Here is a 13,277-nt window from a genome sequence, read left to right as displayed (position 1 = left end):
AGCTCCAAGAATCTCTCCCTGAAGACAAGAAATGCAGTTCCAGACCAATGAGATGGATCTCAAGAGCTCACAGCAGCATCCTGAGCAGTGAAGAAAAGGTCCAGCAGCAGCAGCTGTGCAAGACAGCGACAGCAAGGAGAAAAATGGCATCATCATGACTGGATGGATGGATGTGCATTTCCAACGAGCTGCACCTTCACTGTGTGTGAATGGACCTTTGAAAAGACTGCTTGAGTTGGACATTTGCCACTTTCGGCACAAAAATGGCAAGATGAGAGTGTTAAAGACACAGGACAAAGCTGAAAGACAACTGACTCTCACTGGACTGCTGCAAGGGGGGGAGATGAGATGACACCACAGTGGAAGGAGCAGGGGAGGACATGGAGGAAGGCTGTTTTAGTGTGGGAATGAAATTTGGGTTTAGGAAACTGGGAGTAAAAACGACTGCCTTGCATGGAGAATTGAAAAGTGTCTGGAGCACCGCAAAGAGGAGAGGTACACAAAAATTACACAAACAGAAAAATGCATTAATCCTACTAACACAAACACACATGCAATGAAGCTCATGAAGATCAAACAGTATTTTAAGCATGCACTTCTGTTACCATCATCTTGTCCGGTTCACTTAGTGGGTTAAGAAGTGATACATAGACTAGTGAACTAGTATTATTTTTGGGGAGGGATGATTGAATCATTGCAGGGGTGAACAGAATGCTGCAGGAGGGTCAGATGAGTGGAGACTAATAGATTATTGAGTTTCTGGTTTCTGATGTGTGAGGGAGGTCTTATCATGACACACAGCTGGGAACATGGGGGAAAACAAACACTCATTATCTAATAGAATATTGCTGTTGTGTGAGGTGTGTTTTGGAGATTTACTGATGCATTTTCCTTTGGTACCACTTTGAACCTGCCAGTTTTGATCTATTATTCTAAAAGAGTATGCTTAGACAACTTCTAAAAAGAGGCCTTCATATTTTTTGATTTTAACAGTGCACTGAGATTTTTTGCTTGGCAATTTTCTCTTTTTCAAGCAGGCCTGCAAAATCGGAATCGAAAGCACTACACAACATGTTGACCAATCGCAAGTGAGGTTCTCCAAAATTAAAATGGGCTCGGGAGAAAGCCACTTATTTGGGACAATCAGAAAACAAGTCCCTGTCAAAAAGGATTCAGCGAGGTAATCCAGTCTAAATTGTTTTTTCTTTTTTTGAAATGATGTCATTGCTGGCAGTAGAAACTTATTGCATCACGAGAGGTTCTACTGTCAGCAAATAAAAAATGGGGACTGACTGTTGACTGACTGGACACCAGTATGCAAGATTGCACCTCCACCTAGACAGTGACAAAAGGGTGGATGTATGTATGTTTCTTTTTACAGGAGCAGAAAGGTGACAGCAACAGGTTGCATGAGCTTTTGGGCCGTGCTGATTTAACCTTTTAATTGCCACTTTCTGTGTCTGTGAATTTACCAGCGGTGTGTTATTCATGACCTTGTATTGTTTACAGTGCAGAGGTCACTGTGAGAAAGTGTGCATACAGATGCGCAGCGTTAACATCTACATCACTTTTTCCACAGCAAAGGGTTAATCGTGGGATCTAATCACATGATTTACAGCAGGACACACCACTGGCTAATGTTTTTTCTTACAACAGGGCCTGGAGTGAAACTACTCCAGGGGAGAAGCCCTGGGAATTTTTAACAGACAATGCACAACTTCATTGTGCATGTCCAATTGTGATAAGCTGACAGAGGGCAAAAGAGGGTTTTCCGGGGAAGTTTTCATTTTAAAATTGCAGAGACCGCGACATGAGAGATATGGAAGGATTGACTGAGGCGCAGATGCAGACCATGACCATGAGAGAAGGCTTCAAGAGGACCATTGAGAAGCAGGAACCATCTGTAGGACAGCAGACAAATGACAGTGGGCTGCACCACTGGGCTTCCAAAGGATTGTCACGAGGAGATTTTGAACAGCAAAATCTTAAATAAAATGAAAGAGTTTCGCCGTTGAAGTTGAGGAAGACAACTAAGGTGTACGACGTGCTCTGCCTTAAACCTACAGCCGCGTTGGAACAGAAATCGAGGAATGGAGAGAGCGTGCCAAGCTCCAAAGGTGACAGCGCAGAGGGAGATCAGCGTTGGAATTATGACTCTGTAAACGGCACAGACACCAGGAGCCATGACCGTGACTGGAATGACCACCTAATGCTGCTTCACTTTGCCATGCAAAGTACTTTGACACTCTGGAGAAGACCTTTCCTCTGTATCATTGTTGCTGCCATTTGCATGTGAGAGCTTAGATTGTGGGGAAGATTAAAGATGAACAAAGGGTGGTGGGAAAACAGTGAAGTGAGGATACACAGTGTGAAACTCCTTTAAGTGTACAATAATGTTGATGTGATATACAGAATGTCAGGAAAGAAATTCTGGTTTTAATGTGATATAAGAATATAAGAATGACTGTGTGGCCACTACCAGCTCCACCACCATCATCAAGTTTGCTGACGACACCGTCGTGGTGGGCCTGATCTCTGATAACAACGAGACGGCCTACCTGAAGGAGATTAGGAATCTGGAGAACTGGTGCCAGAGGAACAACCTCCTTCTAAACGTCAGTAAGACAAAGGAGCTGATAGTGGACTTCAGCACTAAGCAGGAGAGGAACTACCAGACCCCCGTCATCAACGAGTGCCCAGTGGAGAGAGTGGACAGCTTCAAATACCTCGGAGTTCACATCACGCAGGACCTGTCATGGTCCTGTCACATCAACACCGTGGTGAAAAAGGCCCGACAGCGTCTCTACCACCTCAGACGCTTGAGAGACTTCCAACTGCCCTCCAAGGTGCTCAGGAACTTTTACTCGTGCACCATAGAGAGCATCCTGGCGGGAAACATCTTAACCTGGTTCGGGAACAGCACCATGCAGGACAGACGAGCTCTACAGAGGGTTGTGCGGTCAGCTGAGCGCACCATCCGCTCCGAGCTCCCTGACCTGCACTCAATCTACAGCAGGCGGTGCTGGACCAAGGCCAGGAAGATCGTGAAGGACCTCAGCCATCCCAACAACAGACTGTTCTCTCTGTTGAGGTCAGGAAAGCGATTCCGCTCCCTGAAGACCAACACAGAGAGACTGAGGAGGAGCTTCTTCCCGCAGGCGATACGGTCTCTCAATCACACCACCACACAGTACTGACCCACACATATGGTTCTTACACACACACTGGACTTTCTGGACATTGTTTTTGCACAACACTGGTCACTATATTCTTCATTTCCAGTTAATACTTGTACAGCTGCTGTTATTGTGTATATATTTATTTATATTTAGATTTCTTCATACATTCTTATATAGTTCTAGATTGTGTATTGTGTATTTTGTTGTACAGTTATTTTATTTTCAACTTTAATTTATATATTTTATCTTATTCTTCCCAGTTAAATTTACCCTTCATTCTAATTTGTGTTGTACAGTTATTTCATTTTTAACCTTAATTTATATTTTATTCCTTCCTAGTTAAATTTACCCTTTTTAATTTTGCATATTTATTTCCTATCTTATTCATAGCCTTTCCTTTTTTTGTTTTCTTTAGGTCACGAGCAGTTGTCCAAGCATTTCACTACATATCGTACTGTGTATGACTGTGTACGTGACAAATAAAAATTTGAATTTGAATCAAAGGGTGGGATTGTATAGGAATTTCTTTCATTTATGTATTAATCACATTATTTTTGTATAATGCCTTGGTGCCACTGGATTTTAACATGTCTGATACCCATACTGAAGACAAATGGTGGGGGTGTAGTAAGGAAGTTTGGGGAAGCAGACCAGAGTCTTTTGTCTCTTCGAGGACTCTGGGAAGTAGCAAGAGAGTGTGAACCTTAAGGTGTGAAACAGCTGTGTACTGCCTTTTGTTCCTGGAGAAGGTATTTAACTGAGAGCCATGCTAGGCTCAGGGAGACTCTGCTGACCGTCTGTCCCGCGGACATGCAGGGGCTCCATCAAGCTTGGTTGTCTGTTGTCTTTGTGTGTTTGGATTAAAGAATGTTAGCTACTGCTCACTGCTCGTCTGCAGGCTTTATTTAGACTTAAATAGACTTAAATAATTCTGGCTGTATATTTGACAACAGTTATTTTATTTGGTCAAAGGTAGCCTTGATTTCACCCAGTGTAAATAACAGTATAGACTAGTTCACCACAATTATGGCTGAAGATGGGGAAAAGCTCCCCATTTCACATAGCTCCAAACTGTAGGAAAGTGAACTTCAGATAAACCTCATATTGTCTCTAAAGTGACGCCATTTACTAGCATCTATATTTCTTCCCAGTCTTTTCTTTTTGTTACTGCACTCTCTCTCTCTGAAGAAGCTTTCAATCTCAAACCTATTTTTCTTTTAAAAAGACACAAGGCGGAAACAGTGATGGCAAGAGGGCAGCACACTGATTTTGCAAGGAAGCCACATTAAAAGTAATTTCATCACTTACTAAAATCCTTATGTTATGACTAATTACACCATAACCATTTAAACTTAATGAAAATTATTAGACAAAGTGTCATGGTTATGATGGCTAATAACAAAATGAACATTGAAGGAAGTATCATCTCTTTAAGATGTTTCTAACTCAACTGCCTCCATTCATTTAGCACTACTCCTTATATCTGTTGAGTACTTAACAGATGGGAACATATATTTCCCATCACTTCAGTGCACTCAGAAGCATTCTGCTTTTCTTATTACAAGACTTTCCTCATTCTTTCACTTAGTGCACAGCCCAGTAGTAAGAACTCAAAGCAAGAGCCTTGATCCAGACCTTTGTATTGTCACCAGACAGATTGCAAAATAAAGGTAAGAACAAACCTGATGTTCAGATGTGCCATGAGATGACATTCACGCATTATTACTGCAGTAGTAGTATTGTAAATGTGAATACAGTACAGTTAAAAATTACAGTTACAAACTGTGGGCTTAGATGCGTTTTTCCAATATACTCCACCTTACTACCTTTCATAGGGAAATTAAGTTTAATCCACTAAATTTACTGTGCATTTAGAGGAGAATAATTCTGAAACCAATCAATAAATATTAATATTTTTTTTCTAAAAACAAAAGAAAAAAAAACACATCTATTTTGGCCTTCTCCAAAAATTGGGTTTAGGATAGTGTTATCACCTAGGATGACTGAGATCTCATCAAATCAAATTACTTTTCAGGATTTAAACCTGCTCCTCGAAATTTGGCTTTGATAGCAGGCCCCTCTCTTGGAGGGGTGCCTGTATGAGTCTGTGATGTGTTTAAAGAAGGGCAAATAAATCCATTATTATAATTTGCTAGAACTATATTGCTGTAGATTCAATGACTTCAATGGACGTTTGGATTTTGGATTTTGGATGTGACAATGGTAAAATATTTATATAGCAAAAGATTTGTGCGACACAACATGAATAAAACAAGTAAATATCACCCTTTATACCTTTGAGAGAAGCTACCAGATGTAGTCAGTTATAATTAAGTTAAGAAGCCTTGGCTTCTTAACTTAAGTTAAAGGACATTGTAGAAGGGTGTAGCATATATCTGAGCTGTTTGAAGTCTTTTTACCCTGCATGTGTTAGAGAAAATCCTAAATAAATTCAAACTTGTGTACAAAATTCTTTTTTTTAATTCATTAAAGATGTATGCTATTTGATCATTGAAAAATAACAGTTCAAAGAAATCAAAGAAAAAGCCCAAAATCACTGTGTAATTCATGCACTTGATGAGTAGAAAGTAACGTAAACTTCTACCTACAAATAGTAACAAAATACATTTGCACTTGTTTTGTAACATTTTGACATTTTGTACTTTTATCCATATATGCATCATTATAATATGCAGTGCATTAATATTTCTGGCCCCACAGTACAGGGAGACAAGAATGTCTTGAGAAATAAATTGATATACTGGGAGGCACCACACACCGTGTTTTCTCTTCAATTATTAATTTAGTCATTCTCTTTGAAGACAAAGAGAACACAAGAGACTTAAATGCATGCAGGGGTGATAAAGCCTCTGCTTCATCAAACAGCAAGATTGGCCCGGTGAACCTCAGAAGCAACAATAGGTTTTATTCAAGACTTCAATTCTCAACTCCCTTTGGCTTTCTTCCAGCCAAAAGCTCTGAAATACACCACCACTGTGTCTGCCTATTATGGAAACCCTTTTAAAACCAGAAACAGGCTACACCCATGAGTGAGCAGCAATTTGACAAACGGACAGGAAGCTGAGGTCAGTGTAGCACACCATACCTGCCACAGCTGGCTCTCATCCAATGTCATTTGTGCCCCGTCTCTTCATAACATCCCTGTAAAAATGAAAACACAAAAAAGAGAGAGAAAGCGGCAGGTCAGACGATGTAATGAGACTTGAAGAAATAAAGTATACAGGAGAGGACAATGGCAGATTATATCGCATGGAGTATGAGTGGCTTTCAGACTTAAGTCTTAACATTTTAAATAATGTGTTTTATTGAGGCTGAAACATCACCGGGAATCTCTAAAAAGAATCTCTTTAACTTGAATAAATGAATTTTCATTTACTTAAAAGCTGAACCCATTCTGTCAGAAAATAAAACAAAGAATCAGCTTGCACTTCTCTAAACTGTGCACACACAAACGCTTTCCTTCATGTAAAGTCTCAGCTGAACTCAAATAGATCTTGACGTGAGTTCTAGGTGTAATCAGCCAATGCTTGATCAGTATGCTGCAGCCACCGGCACTATCTCCCCTAACTGTGGCAACAAACAGGAGGAGAAAGTGGAGGGATTTATCGGCATATGCTCTTTCATGAGAACTTATCATTCAAGACCCACTCACGCCCGGAAAAGGTCAAATGAAATTCTCTCCTATCAAATTAAGGTTTTCAATTGATTAATAAGCCTCAGTGGCAGATGCTGAGCCTGCACATGGTAAATTTCACAACACTTTCATGTTTTCTTTTACCCGGTGTGCAGCACCAAGTAATACAAGCCTAATTTGAAAATTATGTGAAAAGGAAATATTTCAGTCACAGGACATCAATATGACCTGCTTGGATGTCCTCCTGTTGTGTCTGAAATCACTCCTTCACCACATTCATCACTCCCATTTTAGTAGGCAGGTACTACATGGTGAAAATAAACCATGTATGTTGTATACTCATGACTCAGTGCAGGGCTGACAGCTGTAAAATGCGTTGATGGCAATATTCTACCCAGCATGTGCTTTTGGGACTTAACAAGCTAATGGATGACATCACAGTTTCTATGTCCACCTTTTATCGTGTCAATATTTACATCCATAGAATTGTCAACATTTCCCAATGAAGCAGCCCAGGAACATAAGGTGATGTCCTCAAATGTATTTATTTGTTGTTATTAAAACAGCATGCCAAAATCAAACTTCAAATCAAATTAAAATCCCTTCAGCTTCAGTTTTAGTTAATTATCAACTCATGATTTCAGCTCTCTGGTGGTCTCTGAGATATTTCCATCTTTTACTACAGAACTACACAGCTAGTAACTCTAAAATGAAAATAATAAATCTCTAACAACAGTATTTACCTTTAAGAGAATAGTACATACATGGACTTTGTTATTTGCCCTGATATTGTATTCATTACATACATTCATTTTCCATCAGGCCATCAGACTGCTGAACACTTCATAGACACCTCACCTTCACTTACCAGAACTTCAACACTATGCACTCCATACTGTATATAAATGCCACTTGTTTTGCACATTTCCAACTGCCAACCTCTGTATATTTTATTTTATTGTTTATTCCATTTAATTTTTAAAAAATATAGATAGATAGATTGATAGATAGATAGACACACACACACACACACACACGTAGATATACATATTTAGTATACACATTCAGTAATGCGCATACACTCTTATATTGTACATATATTATTCATATAATTCTCAGATTTACCCATTCTTATATTTTGCTTGTTCTTATGTTATTGTATTTTTGCACACCTCTGTTGCTCGTGGAGCTTGCACACAAGAATTTCACTTGTATGTACCAGTGTACCTGCACATGTGATGCGACAATAAAAGTGATTTGATTTTGATTTCATGTCACCTAAAATGTAAACCTGTTTGTCCATCACCTGTTCAGCTCTGATGATTCAGTAAGGACATCTCCTGGTTTCATCTTCATGTTTCCCTCTCACCACATATCCAAACCGATACCATGACCAGCAGCTTTACAGCTGTGGCTCCAGCAAACATCAGCTGATACTAGAAAGTAATATTAAATAAATTCTAACAACAGCTTATCAAGCTTAAACGTGCTGCTGTTGTTTAGCGCAACATCCGCTGGTTTCCTCTTTCTGGTGCAAAATGGGCGATAAACAAACGAGACAAAAGCCGATCAGCCGATCATTGATCAGTTTCCCGACTGAAGTAGCAACAGGAGAGGGAGAGAATGAGAGAAGAAGAGGCAGCTGACAGCGTGAAGACGCAGAATAACTCCAGCTTTGTATCTTTTTCCATTCTAGCTGAAGTCCGGGATAAACTGTGCTCCTTTTCGGCTCAAAACGCGTAATATTTTCTCTGAATACGGGACGATTAGGCTTTCTACGGGACGGTTGGCAACTCTACTAACTAACCTTATGAATAAAGTTCACTATCAGTAACATCATAGCACCCACCCAGCTGTATAGAAATTCTGTCATGCTAGCTAGTACGCAGTACGAGTTATTGTAACTGACTGTAAAAAGTCAGCACAACGAAAATAAACTCCACCTAAACTTGGTTTATATCTGACCCAGATAGACTGCAGGTCATAACTTCTTACCTGAAGTTCAGGTCACCTGACAAGCGGCCGCCTCGGATCTCTCCTTCTCCTGCCTCCCCTTTCCCTCATCCACCTGCTGGCCTCTGTGGAAGCTCCGGCATAGCCACCACCAAACAACTGAGTTATCTGGCCAATCCACCACCTTTCATTGTTTATACCGTTACAAAAGAAACCAAACAAACAAAAAAAACCATCGGCCCATAAAAACGAAAAATCACCATCAGTTAACCCTTCAGTTAACCCTGGGGTGCCCAGGGTTGCCGACCCCTGCACTAGAGAGCACGACGGAGTTACTGTCACACTGCTGTCAAGGTTATAGGAGAGAGGAAGCGCCACGTCAAAGTCAGGATGGAGGCCTGTCACTACCACTGCTAACAGGCAGGAAGCAGCAGAAGTAATTGGGAAGAACTTCCTGCCCTCAAACCTGAGTGGGTTGTCTCAGCCGTCGTGTTGAGTCAGTCACTCGATAGGAGCTTAGATACACCGAGCTGTCAGTTCAGCTCTGAAGTAATCACATACCTCCATTAACAAGCCACTTATGCACCAAAAACCATCTCTCACAGTGTGAACAAACACGCACGTAACATGCTTGCAGTAGTTCCAGTGGGTCAGCTGATTAGCAGTCACCTTGTACCTTTCAATAATAATAATGCACTTATTATCGCCTTTTATATATGCTCTACTGGTGGAGCTGTGCCTTACTATGGAAGCTATTTCACACTTCTTTCTAATACATTTGCCTCATTGTGAAATCATTCTTCTGCTTTCCATTAACATAATTTTTCTGATGCCTGGGAAGAAAAAAAAAACGGGCCATTTGCAATGCATTACCACCCCCCGTCACTGTGCTAATCAGCATAATATGAATTATTGCTATCATTACAGTGGGTGGCTGAGAAATAACAGTGGGTCTTAATTATTCAACAACGAGGAATAATAAAGGGAAAGCAAATGCACCTTTAGTTTGTGCTGCCAACAACCATTTCAGTTTGTATCTCTCTCCCCCTTTGGGAGAACAACTCAGCTGTGGTTTTCTGTTGTAGGAATCATTTCTAAGGTCATGTGACTGATGAGAATGCCCCGACCCTACCTGAATATACTCTGCGTGTTGTTTGTGTTGAGCAAAGAAATTGTCAGAATAAGGGCCCAATGAAAATGTCCTCTGAAATAGGATTTTCGTGTTAGATTTTTTGTTGTGTAATCATGATTGTTTCTGTGGCCAATAAAACACCATCTTCTGCTTCCCTATTAACCAGCTGACCAATCATACCCTTTTCTCCACTCTGTAGAGTCCACTGTGGACTTTACTTCATCATCGTGGAATACAGCTGGCCATAGTGCTTGTTCAGCTCTGAAGAGCTGCTGTAAGTTAAGAGCTACTCTAACTAGAACTGTTGCTATGCTAAGTTAACAGAGACTGCAAAGCAGAACAAGAACCACTAGCTGGAGTCAGTGACAGTCTAGTTGAGGGTTCCTGGGATAACTTCACTTACTTCCAAGGATAGAGGAAGGATGAGTTGAAATGTCTACAAGCAACAGTTGTATTTAAAGAAAAAAGCTTTGGTATATTGCAGTAAGAAAGATGAAATATATGGTTACGTAGTTCCAAGCCGACTGTTGTCTGAGGCAGTAGTGTTAAATAAATGTATAAGGAGAGTGAAGAAAAAATATGCAGTGCATCATGGGGAGCCTTAGCCTATAGCAGGACAACAAAAGTTTGATTTATACTTGTGTTGAAAATCTATGTTGTAACCTACGACGTAAGCAGAGACCCCTCCAGTGGTGCAGGTCATGTTACATGGATGGGTTAAAAGGAGTTTTCTGGTGACGTCAAAAAAATATCCCACTGAAGCATACTTCAGGCATAAGAAATAGTTCTGGGTCACCCAATTCACCTCTAACTACAACCTTTGTCAAAAAGGAAAACTTCACTCCTAATCTTAAAAGTGGAGCGTCAGTGTCTGTCTCCAAACTAGGACATGACCTCCCATTCTACTTTTAGAAATTCTAGGAACCAAAAGTTAGCTATCGGGATAGATGATACTCAAGGGTCTTTAAGAGATTTAAGAGAAACATTCACTAACATAGCACCAATATTTAAGTTTTAACCAAGTTGCAACTTGGGCTGAAAAATGAAGACAATGGGAAGACAAAGTTACACTAACTAAAACCTAACTTCAGGCTGGCTCCAAAACCCATGAAAGGGCATCAAAGTCAGCTAAATGCCCAGCCAAATAGCATTAAAAAGTGTGTTATGTTCCCTATTCACGGGATTGTGCAGCTTGACAACCATGCCTGCTGTCATTCACTAAAACTGTTATCCAAATGTAGTCACTTCTAACTCGTAAATCAATTAATAAAAAAAGAAATGGCTGTGGTCAAAATAGTGACTATATCTGTTTTTCATAGGCTGTGGTTTCTAAGTAAAGTACTATACTGATCATGCCAGACTACTAGACTGTTTCCACTTGTGCTACAATTCATGTATTCTTTAACTTTCTCTGTCATTTAGAATTAGCTCTTTGCACATTTTTAGGGTAAAATATGTCAAGCAAATATGCATGTGAAAATATGCACTATGGTGAAGTCAACAGTAATTAGCCTCAAAAGTGACAAGGACATATATGAAAAGCAGTGCCTAGCACTGTTGAATGCCCAACTGTTTAAAAACCAAGGAAGAAAGAAACAACAGAGGAATTAATGCCAATTAAAACCTGCTGTATTCAGCACCACATTTCCTGTTAGCTTTAATAAGCCCTGGGTCACTGCTTTTGATTGTTTTCCAATGATCTAAGCTCAGATTATTCCTGTAAGGGTGTTTCAATTGGTCTTTCCAACTCTCATCCCCGCTCTGGAAGACATGTAATATATATTTTAAACATAAATTATATCTGGATATCATAAGTTGAGGTTGCCAAAGTCAAACTCATTATGGTTGACTTTTCTTGAGATAAAAGCTTTAGCTGAATCCACAAATCCACCAGTACTTCAGGGTTTCTCTGACCTTTCAGAATGAACTGCCAATCAAATTTCAGTTTGTCTTAATGGAGACATGGTGATTACAACAGACATGATTCACAGCTATAAACTGCTGCCCTTCAAAAGGAAATTAAGTAACAAAAAGAGTGAAATGGCTTCAGTGAGATGATTCCCACAAAATACAGAAAAACAGAGTAATGTTTTCATTAGGGAATCAGTTTCTCTCTGCTAATGATCTAATGGCCAGTAGACACATCTGTAATCACTATCATTTGTCTTCTCATCCTATTGACAATCCTAATTAATAATTGGTGCTGCTAGCCATGAAACAGGTGCTTATAATACAGAGAGCCTGTGTATGGTCTGACAAGTTGAAAGCATTAAGATCCTAAAAAAACACAGAGAGTAAAATTATGCAAACAGTCCACTGAAAGACATTACAATCTGGTCAATTATCATGAAAAAACCCCTGAACTCAAGGGATGAACCAATATCATGTCTACACATAAGAGACAACTTAGCAAAGAACCAACTTGAAATTGTATCTTCATGCACGTTGTTACTAGCAGCATTATTTGGCGCCATTTCTTAGTTAAATCTATAAAAACACAATTGTTCAAGCACAAATGGACTTTAATGGAAGGAGTTATATTTGATATTTTTTGTCACAGAGGTTCTGCTCAACCCTTACTGCTTACTACTGTTACCTGTGCCAAGAGACAGGAAATTCAAGGTACACTTTAGTCCTCTGCTCAATGAATTCATTCTGAAATTGAAAGTCTGACACATATCCAGATCATATATAGTTTTGTGTCAAACTAAAGCTCTATCCTTCACATAAGCACCTGTCAGCTAGAGCAGGGCGATATGACCAAAAATATTTACCACGATATACATTTGAAAATTTGCGATAACGATATAATTGACGATATAATTGACACTAGACAAAATGCTTTACAACTCCACAACTTTATTAGTGCAAAAAACCCCATCAATGTATTTTCACTTAAACAAGCAGCTGTTTTTTATGTGCATTAAAGTTATATAAAAATGTAACAGTGTAAATTCCTTGCTGACAGTTTAACCGAAAGGCATTTCCAGTGGAAATTGGCCGACATATCCTCAGCATAACCATGTATAATATCCACAAAACTTAAAAAGAGCTTATACAGTGGGGCAAAAAAGTATTTAGTCAGCCACCGATTGTGCAAGTTCCCCCACTTAAAATGATGACATAGGTCAGTAATTTGCACCAGAGGTACACTTCAACTGTGAGAGACAGAATGTGAAAAAAAAATCCATGAATCCACATGGTAGGATTTGTAAAGAATTTATTTGTAAATTAGGGTGGAAAATAAGTATTTGGTCACCTCAAACAAGGAAAATCTCTGGCTCTCACAGACCTGTAACGTCTTCTGTAAGAAGCTTTTCTGTCCCCCACTCGTTACCTGTATGAATGGCACCTGTTT

The 13,277-nt window shown here is 39.7% G+C and overlaps 1 protein-coding gene across 3 annotated transcripts in view; it reads right to left on the bottom strand.

The window, feature by feature from the left end:
* LOC101478566 (beta-1,3-galactosyltransferase 1) overlaps nt 1–13,277 on the bottom strand; it is a 214,066-nt gene that overhangs the window by 120,410 nt on the left and 80,379 nt on the right. For all 3 annotated transcript variants that reach the window (XM_004570407.2, XM_004570408.2, XM_004570409.2), the window contains exon 2: nt 6,286–6,341. The gene's annotated coding sequence lies outside the window, so the exon portion shown is untranslated. The remainder of the gene's footprint in view (nt 1–6,285; nt 6,342–13,277) is intronic.

This window comes from Maylandia zebra, linkage group LG23 (genome assembly GCF_041146795.1).
Source record: "Maylandia zebra isolate NMK-2024a linkage group LG23, Mzebra_GT3a, whole genome shotgun sequence".
NCBI lineage: Eukaryota > Metazoa > Chordata > Actinopteri > Cichliformes > Cichlidae > Maylandia > Maylandia zebra.
The sequence above is the reverse complement of the archived record's forward strand: the minus strand, read 5'-3'. Positions and strand labels throughout refer to the sequence as shown.